This window comes from Drosophila arizonae, unplaced genomic scaffold, assembly GCF_054131065.1.
Source record: "Drosophila arizonae isolate 15081-1271.41 unplaced genomic scaffold, UAZ_ARI_1.0 ARI_Backbone_177, whole genome shotgun sequence".
Classification (NCBI taxonomy): Eukaryota; Metazoa; Arthropoda; class Insecta; order Diptera; family Drosophilidae; genus Drosophila; species Drosophila arizonae.
Window position 1 is genome coordinate 1 of NW_028315234.1, and position 13,110 is coordinate 13,110.

Genomic DNA, 13,110 nt, shown 5'->3' on the forward strand with positions numbered 1-13,110 from the left:
CATGTATTACATATAATACAATCACTTTAACTTCATTATTCTTTATTATATTATATTACTATACCCTTATGCTGGCAAGGCCAACACTCCCACATTTAATATGATTTTTCATTTTTATATTTTTCTCTTCATATGAACTTGCCTTGCGGCAACACCACTCCCTATATAGGCGTTTTTTTGGACACCACGTCTTATTATACGACATTTTTTCCAAAGGAACCATCTTTCCCATATATTTTCATGTATTACATAGTAATACAATCATTTTAACTTTCATTATTCTTTATTATATTATATTAATAACCTTATTGCTGGCCAATGGCTTGGCAACACTCCACTATTCATCTATGAATTTTTCATTTTAATTTTCTCTTCTATCACTGAACTTGCCTGCGCAACACCACTTCCCATATATAGGTTTTTGGACACAACGTCTTTATATACGACATTTTTTCAAGGGAACCATTTCCCATATATTTTCATGTATTACTATAATACAATCATTTAACTTCATTTTCTTATTATATTATATTAATAACCTATGCTGGCAAGGCAACACTCCACATTCATATGAATTTTTCATTTTTAATTTTCTCTCATATGAACTTGCCTTGCGCAACACCACTCCCTATATAGGTTTTTGGACACAACGTCTTTATATACGACATTTTTTCCAAAGGGAACCATTTCCCATATATTTTCATGTATTACATATAATACAATCATTTAACTTCATTATTCTTTATTATATTATATTAATAACCTATGCTGGCAAGGCAACACTCCACATTCATATGAATTTTTCATTTTTAATTTTCTCTCATATGAACTTGCCTTGCGCAACACCACTCCCCTATATAGGTTTTTGGACACAACGTCTTTATATACGACATTTTTTCCAAAGGGAACCATTTTCCCATATATTTTCATGTATTACATATAATACAATCATTTAACTTCATTATTCTTTATTATATTATATTAATAACCTATGCTGGCAAGGCAACACTCCACATTCATATGAATTTTTCATATTTAATTTTCTCTCATATGAACTTGCCTTGCTCAACACCACTTACCCTATATAGGTTTTTGGACACAATGTCTTTATATACGTCATTTTTTCCAAAGGGAACCATTTTCCCATATATTTTCATGTATTACATATAATACAATCATTTAACTTCATTATTCTTTATTATATTATATTAATAACCTATGCTGGCAAGGCAACACTCCACATTCATATGAATTTTTCATTTTTAATTTTCTCTCATATGAACTTGCCTTGCGCAACACCACTCCCCTATATAGGTTTTTGGACACAACGTCTTTATATACGACATTTTTCACAAGGGGCACCACAGACGTTTGCATTTTCATGTATTATTTTAATAATACAATCACTTAATTTCATTATTCTTTATTTATAATTATATTACATTAATATTCTATGCCTTTCGCAACATCTTAGTTACATATTTTCTATATTTATATACTGGAACCGAAGTTCCGTAAATATATATAAATGGAATCTCAGTCACATATTATATATGGTGGAACCGAGATTCTCTCTATATATTATAAGTGGAATCTCAGTCACTTATTTTATATTTATATAGGTGGAACCGAGGTTCTCTCTATATATTATAAGTGGAATCTCAGTCACTTATTTGATATTTATATAGGTGGAACCGAGGTTCTCTCTATATATTATAAGTGGAATCTCATTCACTTATTTGATATTTATATAGGTGGAACCGAAATTCTCTATATATTTATAAGTGGAATCTCAGTCACTTATTTTATATTTATTCAGGTGGAACCGAAATTCTCTATATATTTATAAGTGGAATCTCAGTCACTTATTTTATATTTATATACTGGAACCGAAATTCTCTATATATTTATAAGTGGAATCTCAGTCACTTATTTTATATTTATTCAGGTGGAACCGAAATTCTCTCTATATATTATAAGTGGAATCTCTATATATTTATAAGTGGAATCTCAGTCACTTATTTGATATTTATATACTGGAACCGAAATTCTCTATATATTTATAAGTGGAATCTCAGTCTCATATTTTATATTTATATAAGTGGAACCGAAATTCTCTCTATATATTATAAGTGGAATCTCAGTCACTTATTTGATATTTATATACTGGGAACCGAAATTCTCTCTATATATTATAAGTGGAATCTGTCACTTATTTTATATTTATATACTGGAACCGAGGTTCTCTCTATATATTATAAGTGGAATCTCAGTCACTTATTTTATATTTATATAGGTGGAACCGAGGTTCTCTCTATATATTATAAGTGGAATCTCAGTCACTTATTTGATATTTATATAGGTGGAACCGAAATTCTCTCTATATATATAATATACAATCATTTAATTTCATTATTCTTTATATTAATAATCTATGCTGGCAAGGCAACACTTCACATTCATAAGAATTTTTAATTTTCTCTCATATGAACTTGCCTTGCGCAACAACACCACTTACCCTATATAGGTTTTTTGACACCATTTATTTAAAAACGTCATTTTTCATAAGGGGTACCATCCACTTTTACATTTTCATGTAGTATTTCAATAATGCAATCTATTCAACTTCATTATTCCTTATTATATTATTATTATAATCTATGCTGGGGGGCAAGGCAACACTCCAAATATTCATATGAATTTTTCATTTTTAATTTTCTTACCCTATATAGGTTTTTTGACACCATTTTAAATTTCGCACTGGGCACCACAATTTTTTTTTTTTTTTTTTTTTTTATGTAGACTGACTGACTGTATATTTATTTATTTATTTACTGCTATATTATTGTATAATATATTAAATTTGTTGACCGCCTACTGTGTGTAGATCTCAAATGTGAGTCTTAACATTGGATGTGAAGTGAAATACAAAAGTAGTTTGATTAATTTTGTGTAAATTTGTTGACGCGCCTACTGTGTTGTGTGTAGAACTCAAATGTGAGTGTTGTACTTATATTATAATAAGTTCTCTCCATCAATATTGAGTTCTCATACTTAATGTTTTCTGACTTGTAAATTTCTTCCGTCCAATTCCAAGTGTTCTCTCTCTTTACATATTATATGCAAAATGGAACCTTGATTCCATATTGTATTTTTCATATCTTATATGATATGAGTTCTCTCCATCAATGTCAAGTACTTATATTATAATAAGTTCTCTTCATCAATATCGAGTTCTCATACCCAATGTTTTCTGACTTGTAAATTTCTTCCGTCCAATTCCAAGTGTTCTCTCTCTTTACATATTATATGTAAAATGGAACCTTGATTCCATATTGTATTTTTCATATCTTATATGATATGAGTTCTTTCCATCAATGTCAAGTACTTATATTATAATAAGTTCTCTCCATCAATATTGAGTTCTCATACTTAATGTTTTCTGACTTGTAAATTTCTTCCGTCCAATTCCAAGTGTTCTCTCTCTTTACATATTATATGTAAAATGGAACCTTGATTCCATATTGTATTTTTCATATCTTATATGATATGAGTTCTCTCCATCAATGTCAAGTACTTATATTATAATAAGTTCTCTTCATTAATATCGAGTTCTCATACTTAATGTTTTCTGACTTGTAAATTTCTTCCGTCCAATTCCAAGTGTTCTCTCTCTTTACATATTATATGTAAAATGGAACCTTGATTCCATATTGTATTTTTCATATCTTATATGATATGAGTTCTCTCTCCATCAATGTCAAGTACTTATATTATAATAAGTTCTCTCCATCAATATTGAGTTCTCATACTTAATGTTTTCTGACTTGTAAATTTCTTCCGTCCAATTCCAAGTGTTCTCTCTCTTTACATATTATATGTAAAATGGAACCTTGATTCCATATTGTATTTTTCATATCTTATATGATATGAGTTCTCTCCATCAATGTCAAGTACTTATATTATAATAAGTTCTCTTCATCAATATCGAGTTCTCATACCCAATGTTTTCTGACTTTTAAATTTCTACCGTCCAATTCCAAGTGTTCTCTCTCTTTATATATTATATGTAAAATGGAACCTTGATTCCATATTGTATTTTTCATATCTTATATGATATGAGTTCTCTCTCCATCAATGTCAAGTACTTATATTATAATAAGTTCTCTCCATCAATATCGAGTTCTCATACTTAATGTTTTCTGACTTGTAAATTTCTTCCGTCCAATTCCAAGTGTTCTCTCTCTTTATATATTATATGTAAAATGGAACCTTGATTCCATATTGTATTTTTCATATCTTATATGATATGAGTTCTCTCTCCATCAATGTCAAGTACTTATATTATAATAAGTTCTCTCCATCAATATCGAGTTCTCATACTTAATGTTTTCTGACTTGTAAATTTCTTCCGTCCAATTCCAAGTGTTCTCTCTCTTTACATATTATATGTAAAATGGAACCTTGATTCCATATTGTATTTTTCATATCTTATATGATATGAGTTCTCTCTCCATCAATGTCAAGTACTTATATTATAATAAGTTCTCTTCATCAATATCGAGTTCTCATACCCAATGTTTTCTGACTTGTAAATTTCTTCCATCCAATTCCAAGTGTTCTCTTTCTTTAAATATTATATATAAAATGGAACCTTGATTCCATATTGTATTTTTCATATCTTATATGATATGAGTTCTCTCTCCATCAATGTCAAGTACTTATATAATAATAAGTTCTCTTCATCGATTTTGAGTTCTCGTATATTCAATCAATTTTACGGTCTTATATATATATATATAAATGAAGCCTTCCAATTCATTTATATTTTTTATATCTTTGTATCTTTCGTTCGTAATTCTGTTATTTGTTCTGCTTTACTCCGTACCACACCACAACACAATTATATGCATAATGCATAATAGGGATATTTTTCGAATCATATCAAGCAAAGGATAAGCTTCAGTGGATCGCAGTATGGCAGCTGCTCAACCACTTACAACACCTTGCCTGTTACAAAAGTCGTTTACAATTGATTCCAGGCTTTGTCATTGTATTAAATAATGTTTTAAAATATAACTAGCGCGGCATCAGGTGATCGAAGATCCTCCCAATTTACTATGTTATATATAACATTGGCATCACATCCATTGTCGTCTATAAAATGAATTATAGACTTTTAATGGTTTAGAAGCCATACAATGCAAATTGCCCCTTATTTATCATTGCAGTCCAGCACGGATACGACCTTAGAGGCGTTCAGGCATAATCCAACGGACGTAGCGTCATACCACTGTTCGCTCGAACAAGTATTGTGCCATTGGTCCGTACCTGCGGTTCCTCTCGTACTACGCAGGAATGCTGTCGCAACAACGTTTTGTCATTAGTAGGGTAAAACTAACCTGTCTCACGACGGTCTAAACCCAGCTCACGTTCCCTTGCATGGGTGAACAATCCAACGCTTGGTGAATTTTGCTTCACAATGATAGGAAGAGCCGACATCGAAGGATCAAAAAGCGACGTCGCTATGAACGCTTGGCCGCCACAAGCCAGTTATCCCTATGGTAACTTTTCTGACACCTCTTGTTAAAAACTCTTTAAACCAAAAGGATCGATAGGCCGAGCTTTTGCTGTCCCTGTGTGTACTGAACACCGAGATCAAGTCAGCATTTGCCCTTTTGCTCTATGTGTGGTTTCTGTCCGCACTGAGCTGGCCTTGGGACACCTCCGTTATTATTTGAGAGATGTACCGCCCCAGTCAAACTCCCTACCTGGCAATGTCCTTGAATTGGATCATACCTGAGTAATTGGAGTTATACCAAATTATTAAATCAAAAACACATTGCTGCATTTTCTCATTAAAGAATTTGTTTGCGATTATATAACAAACTCGTGATACTTTGATCAAGAAGCTTGCATCAAAACCCAATACCATAAGACATAATTAATATATCCGTATAATGGCTAGGAAATGATACACGTTCCACTTAATCAAGTAAGTAAGGAAACAATAAGAGTAGTGGTATTTCATTGGCGATATCAAACCGAAGCCTAATATCTCCCACTTATTCTACACCTCTTATGTCTCCTTACACTGCCAGATTAGAGTCAAGCTCAAAAGGGTCTTCTTTCCCCGCTAATTATTCCAAGCCCGTTCCCTTGGCTGTGGTTTCGCTAGATAGTAGATAGGGACAGTAGGAATCTCGTTAATCCATTCATGCGCGTCACTAATTAGATGACGAGGCATTTGGCTACCTTAAGAGAGTCATAGTTACTCCCGCCGTTGACCCGCGCTTACTTGAATTTCTTCACTTTGACATTCAGAGCACTGGGCAGAAATCACATTGTGTCAACACCCGCTAGGGCCATCACAATGCTTTGTTTTAATTAGACAGTCGGATTCCCCAAGTCCGTGCCAGTTCTGAATTGATTGTTAATTGATAATCGTTATAATTTAAAAGAACTAATCGGTTGCCCGGCTAGTATTCTTAAAAATTTTAGCAAGAAAGTTCCACAATTGGCTACGTAACTAAACTATCCGGGGAACAAGAAACTACCATAAAATGATAGATCTCTATTTACCCAGAACGAGCACATAAACCATGTTATTGTTTCCCAATCAAGCCCGACTATCTCAATCTTCAGAGCCAATCCTTATCCCGAAGTTACGGATCTAATTTGCCGACTTCCCTTACCTACATTATTCTATCGACTAGAGACTCTTCACCTTGGAGACCAGCTGCGGATATTGGTACGGCCTGTTGAGAAGTTTGCGTATCCCCACCATAAATTTTCAAGGTCCGAGGAGAAAATATCGACACAACAGTATATGTCATGCTCTTCTAGCCCATCTACCATATCTCTCTGCGAAAGACTTCCATGGTAGTACGGCTATAAAACAGAAAAGAAAACTCTTCCGATATCTCTCGACGGCTTCTTTATGGTCGTTCCTGTTGCCAGGATGAGCACGAGGCCCATATTTAATAACAAACGGATACTCAACAGGTTACGGAATTGGAACCGTATTCCCTTTCGTTCAAAATTATTCAAGTGTATAAAAATCGATAATTAGGCACATTTTTGTTTATTTATTTTGATTTTTCTTTACTTGAAAATTTTCGGCTTTCGCCTTGAACTTAGGACCGACTAACTCGTGATCAACCACTGTTCACACGAAACCCTTCTCCACTTCAGTCCTCCAAGGTCTCATTCGATTATTTGCTACTACCACCAAGATCTGTACCAATAGCGGCTCCATGCAGGCTTACGCCAAACACTTCTATGCACACTATTGTACCTTCCTACTCACTAAAGTTTCAAAATTTATATTACAAGTAATATAAATCATCTACTTTAGCGGTAATGTATAGGTATACAACTTAAGCGCCATCCATTTTAAGGGCTAGTTGCTTCGGCAGGTGAGTTGTTACACACTCCTTAGCGGATTTCGACTTCCATGATCACCGTCCTGCTGTTTTAAGCAACCAACGCCTTTCATGGTTTCTGTATGAGTTGTTAATTTGGGCACCGTAACATTACGTTTGGTTCATCCCACAGCGCCAGTTCTGCTTACCAAAAGTGGCCCACTGGGCACATTATATCATAACCTTAAACTTCATATCAAGAAAGTTAAGGTTCTTACCCATTTAAAGTTTGAGAATAGGTTAAGATCGTTTCGACCCTAAGGCCTCTAATCATTCGCTTTACCAGATAAGATTATTTTATATAATATTTAAATGCACCAGCTATCCTGAGGGAAACTTCGGAAGGAACCAGCTACTAGATGGTTCGATTGGTCTTTCGCCCCTATACTCAATTCTGACAATCGATTTGCACGTCAGAACTGTTTCGGTCTTCCATCAGGGTTTCCCCTGACTTCAACCTGATCAAGTATAGTTCACCATCTTTCGGGTCACAGCATATATGCTCAAGGTACGTTCTAGTTAGAGGTATAAATAATATAAATACCATTATACATAACTATATAGAACGCCCCGGGATTGTGTTAATCAACTATAAATAGTTAAAAAACTAATCCCATTAATAGTCAAGTTAATTACGCTATTAGGTTTATATCCCAATAACTTGCACATATGTTAGACTCCTTGGTCCGTGTTTCAAGACGGGTCCCGAAGGTATCCTGAATCTTACGCATTGTTAATCATACAAGTGCATATAATAAACACAAAAATCAATGATAATCATGCCATTATATAATTCCGAAAAATTAACGCACTGTATTGATATAAATCTATCAGCACTTTATCAAATTTACAGCTTTTATTTCATGTTAAAACGCAAGCATTTTAATTGAAATAAACTATATGCCATAATTTTATGATAAATTAATATGCTAATAGATTACAATGTCCTTATATGGAAAAAATGCACACTATTATTATAATATTGTTTAAATATTACAATTCTAATGATGAATTTTCCATAACGGATATTCAGGTTCATCGGGCTTAACCTCTAAGCAGTTTCACGTACTATTTAACTCTCTATTCAGAGTTCTTTTCAACTTTCCCTCACGGTACTTGTTTACTATCGGTCTCATGGTTATATTTAGTTTTAGATGGAGTTTACCACCCACTTAGTGCTGCACTATCAAGCAACACGACTCTTTGGAAACACCATCTAGTAATCATTAACGTTATACGGGCCTGGCACCCTCTATGGGTAAATGGCCTCATTTAAGAAGGACTTAAATCGTTAATTTCTCATACTAGAATATTGATGTTCCATACACTGCATCTCACATTTGCCATATAGACAAAGTGACTTAGTGCTGAACTGATTTCTTTTCGCTCGCCGCTACTAAGAAAATCCTTGTTAGTTTCTTTTCCTCCCCTAATTAATATGCTTAAATTCAGGGGGTAGTCCCATATGAGTTGAGGTTGTATAAAACAATGTTAATTTTGAACTTGTATATAATATCTGTTCAAATTTTATGGATTGTACTATTTATATTTAATATTTGTTTGTTTGAAGATTTCTATAATATGTTCAACAATTCTTTTTATCGCATCAATAATAAGAGGCAATTCTAGATGAAAAAAAAATAAAATTTTTTCTTTTATGCTAGACCTTCCTCAGTATTTTTTGATTTGAAAAAAGAAAATATATATATCTTCAATTTTCTCATACAAAATATACTATGAGATAATAGTACCTTTTTTTTCCATATATTATTTTAATATTATGAATATTATTTATAGAAATATAAATATATATCCAATAATATACCATATGCTTAAAAATTTGTGAAAATTTTTAAACAACTTAATTAGCATAGTCTTACAACCCTCAACCATATGTAGTCCAAGCAGCACTCTAAAATTAATTAAAGTACATAACAGCATGGACTGCTATATGCGTTCAAAATGTCGATGTTCATGTGTCCTGCAGTTCACACGATGACGCACAGTTTGCTGCGTTCTTCATCGACCCATGAGCCGAGTGATCCACCGCTTAGAGTGATATATTTATTTTTGGTTTATTTCATTACGTCACATATATGTTTATTGAAAGAAATTAAAAATACACCATTTTACTGGCATATATCAATTCCTTCAATAAAAAAAAATTTTATACCTAAACAATGTTGCGAAATGTCTTAGTTTTACATAATCTTTAAAAATATGGCACTTGACAAAAATGATATAATATATTGACATAATTTTATATTTCTAAAGATATATGCAAAGCCTTAACCTGAAATCAGGTACAACATTATATATTTAGGTTGTTGCGTTTATATAACGTATGCCACATCTCTAAGTGGATGAACAATACGTCTGTGCAACGCATGTATATTATGGTACATATACACGCTTTTTTTAATTATATTTTTGTTTATTGACAATTTTATTAACGGATAAGAACATTATACAATAATGATCCTTCCGCAGGTTCACCTACGGAAACCTTGTTACGACTTTTACTTCCTCTAAATAATCAAGTTCGGTCAACTTTTGCGAAACAACCGCAACACACGAAGCGTCACAGTGATCACGTCCGGAGACCTCACTAAATAATTCAATCGGTAGTAGCGACGGGCGGTGTGTACAAAGGGCAGGGACGTAATCAATGCGAGTTAATGACTCACACTTACTGGGAATTCCAAGTTCATGTGAACAGTTTCAGTTCACAATCCCAAGCATGAAAGTGGTTCAGCGGTTTACCCGGACCTCTCGGTCTAGGAAATACACGTTGATACTTTCATTGTAGCGCGCGTGCAGCCCAGGACATCTAAGGGCATCACAGACCTGTTATTGCTCAATCTCATTATTGCTAGACGCAATTTGTCCATTTAAGAAGCTAGTGTCCTTATAATGGGACAAACCAACAGGTACGGCTCCACTTATATAAACACATTCAAACACAATAAACATTTTACTGCCATCATGAATGAAGGCTATATAAGCTTCAACACCATAATCCTGAAGATATCTATTTAATATATTTGAGTCTCGTTCGTTATCGGAATTAACCAGACAAATCACTCCACGAACTAAGAACGGCCATGCACCACCACCCATAGATTCGAGAAAGAGCTATCAATCTGTCTTACACACTTATGTTCGGACCTGGTAAGTTTTCCCGTGTTGAGTCAAATTAAGCCGCAGGCTCCACTCCTGGTGGTGCCCTTCCGTCAATTCCTTTAAGTTTCAGCTTTGCAACCATACTTCCCCCGGAGCCCAAAAGCTTTGGTTTCCCGGGAAGCGACTGAGAGAGCCATAAAAGTAGCTACACCCAATTGCTAGCTGGCATCGTTTATGGTTAGAACTAGGGCGGTATCTGATCGCCTTCGAACCTCTAACTTTCGTTCTTGATTAATGAAAACATCTTTGGCAAATGCTTTCGCTTAAGTTAGTCTTACGACGGTCCAAGAATTTCACCTCTCGCGTCGTAATACTAATGCCCCCAAACTGCTTCTATTAATCATTACCTCTTGATCTGAAAACCAATGAAAGCAGAACAGAGGTCTTATTTCATTATCCCATGCACAGAATATTCAGGCATTTGAAGCCTGCTTTAAGCACTCTAATTTGTTCAAAGTAATTGTACCGGCCCACAATAACACTCGATGAAGAGCACTAATGCAGGTTTTTAAATAGGAGGAATATTTAAAAAAGTACAAGTACTTAATTAAATATAAGAACTCCACCGGTAATACGCTTACATACATAAAGGTATAGTACTAACCACAATTGTAAGTTGTACTACCCGTATGAAGCACAAGTTCAACTACGAACGTTTTAACCGCAACAACTTTAATATACGCTTTTGGAGCTGGAATTACCGCGGCTGCTGGCACCAGACTTGCCCTCCAATAGGTCCTTGTTAAAGGATTTAAAGTGTACTCATTCCAATTACAGGGCCTCGGATATGAGTCCTGTATTGTTATTTTTCGTCACTACCTCCCCGAGCTGGGAGTGGGTAATTTACGCGCCTGCTGCCTTCCTTAGATGTGGTAGCCGTTTCTCAGGCTCCCTCTCCGGAATCGAACCCTGATTCCCCGTTACCCGTTGCAACCATGGTAGTCCTAGATACTACCATCAAAAGTTGATAGGGCAGACATTTGAAAGATCTGTCGTCGGTACAAGACCATACGATCTGCATGTTATCTAGAGTTCAACCAATAAAACGATCTTGCGATCGCTTGGTTTTAGCCTAATAAAAGCACACGTTCCAAAAGGTCCGTGTTTTAATTGCATGTATTAGCTCTAGAATTACCACAGTTATCCAAGTAACTGTTAACGATCTAAGGAACCATAACTGATATAATGAGCCTTTTGCGGTTTCACTGTTAATTCGTGTGTACTTAGACATGCATGGCTTAATCTTTGAGACAAGCATATAACTACTGGCAGGATCAACCAGAATAATGTTATTTATTTTTTCTTTTCTTGTATTCATATATTAAATATATAATACAAGTAAAATATATATGACAAATTCTTTAATTATATGACAGCTTAATATATTTTGAATAAAATATATATATAACACATATAATATTAAACGAATATGGCTATCATTATATAGCATTCATGTTCGTTATTATAAAAATTGACATTTCATTATATATAATTTCGTTCAAATATATTTTTTTATTTTCACTTACTTAATATATATATCACACATTGCATAAATCCATATAAGGATTTAGCATTTTTATTTTGATGACAATTTATAATTTAGTTACTTTTTGTAATAAATATGTGATGATTATATATTAAGTAAAGCACACCACATATATAATAATGAGAAAAACATTATATATACATGGATGTGCTTTGATAATTAATATAAATATGACAACATTTTTAAAATATATGACAATAAAATCAAGTAATAAACATTCGATAATGCTCGTTACATGATTTCTAAAATTTTTTTCCGAAGTAGAACCCCAACAAACATTTAAGTATTGGCAGCCCTTACAACGGACACATGTAAAAGAATTAACGATAAATGGAAACCAATTAATGTATACATTTGATTACTAAATGAATCGAATGTACCTCGGCAAAATTTCACATTTATCTATTTCAATATCGCAAGCCAAGTACACAAAGGTAACAAATAACGATATAATAAAACTCATTTAATGAGTATATGACAAATAAATTTCTTATTATATGTTTCCAACATATAATGTGATGAGCAACCACTGCTCATCATGTATAGGTTTTTGGACACGCTATCTTTATATACGACATTTTTTCCAAAGGGAACCATCTACCCATATATTGTCATGTATTACGTATAATACAATCATTTAACTTCATTATTCTTTATTATATTATATTAATAACCTATGCTGGCAAGGCAACACTCCACATTCATATGAATTTTTCATTTTTAATTTTCTCTCATATGAACTTGCCTTGCGCAACACCACTCCATATATAGGTTTTTGGACACAACGTCTTTATATACGACATTTTTTCCAAAGGGAACCATTTTCCCATATATTTTCATGTATTACATATAATACAATCATTTAACTTCATTATTCTTTATTATATTATATTAATAACCTATGCTGGCAAGGCAACACTCCACATTCATATGAATTTTTCATTTTTAATTTTCTCT

At 33.4% G+C, this 13,110-nt stretch overlaps 3 non-coding genes across 3 annotated transcripts; all 3 read right to left on the reverse strand.

Annotated features, from left to right (window-relative positions):
* Window positions 1–4,934: 4,934 nt before the first annotated feature.
* Window positions 4,935–8,903, reverse strand: LOC149267707 (large subunit ribosomal RNA). The gene has a single exon (XR_016271515.1). It is a non-coding gene; the product is annotated as a large subunit ribosomal RNA (ribosomal RNA).
* Window positions 8,904–9,303: 400 nt separating this feature from the next.
* LOC149267708 (5.8S ribosomal RNA) lies at window positions 9,304–9,482 on the reverse strand. Its single transcript, XR_016271513.1, has one exon. It is a non-coding gene; the product is annotated as a 5.8S ribosomal RNA (ribosomal RNA).
* A 415-nt stretch (window positions 9,483–9,897) lies between these two features.
* Window positions 9,898–11,892, reverse strand: LOC149267709 (small subunit ribosomal RNA). The gene has a single exon (XR_016271519.1). It is a non-coding gene; the product is annotated as a small subunit ribosomal RNA (ribosomal RNA).
* Between the last annotated feature and the right edge of the window lie 1,218 nt (window positions 11,893–13,110).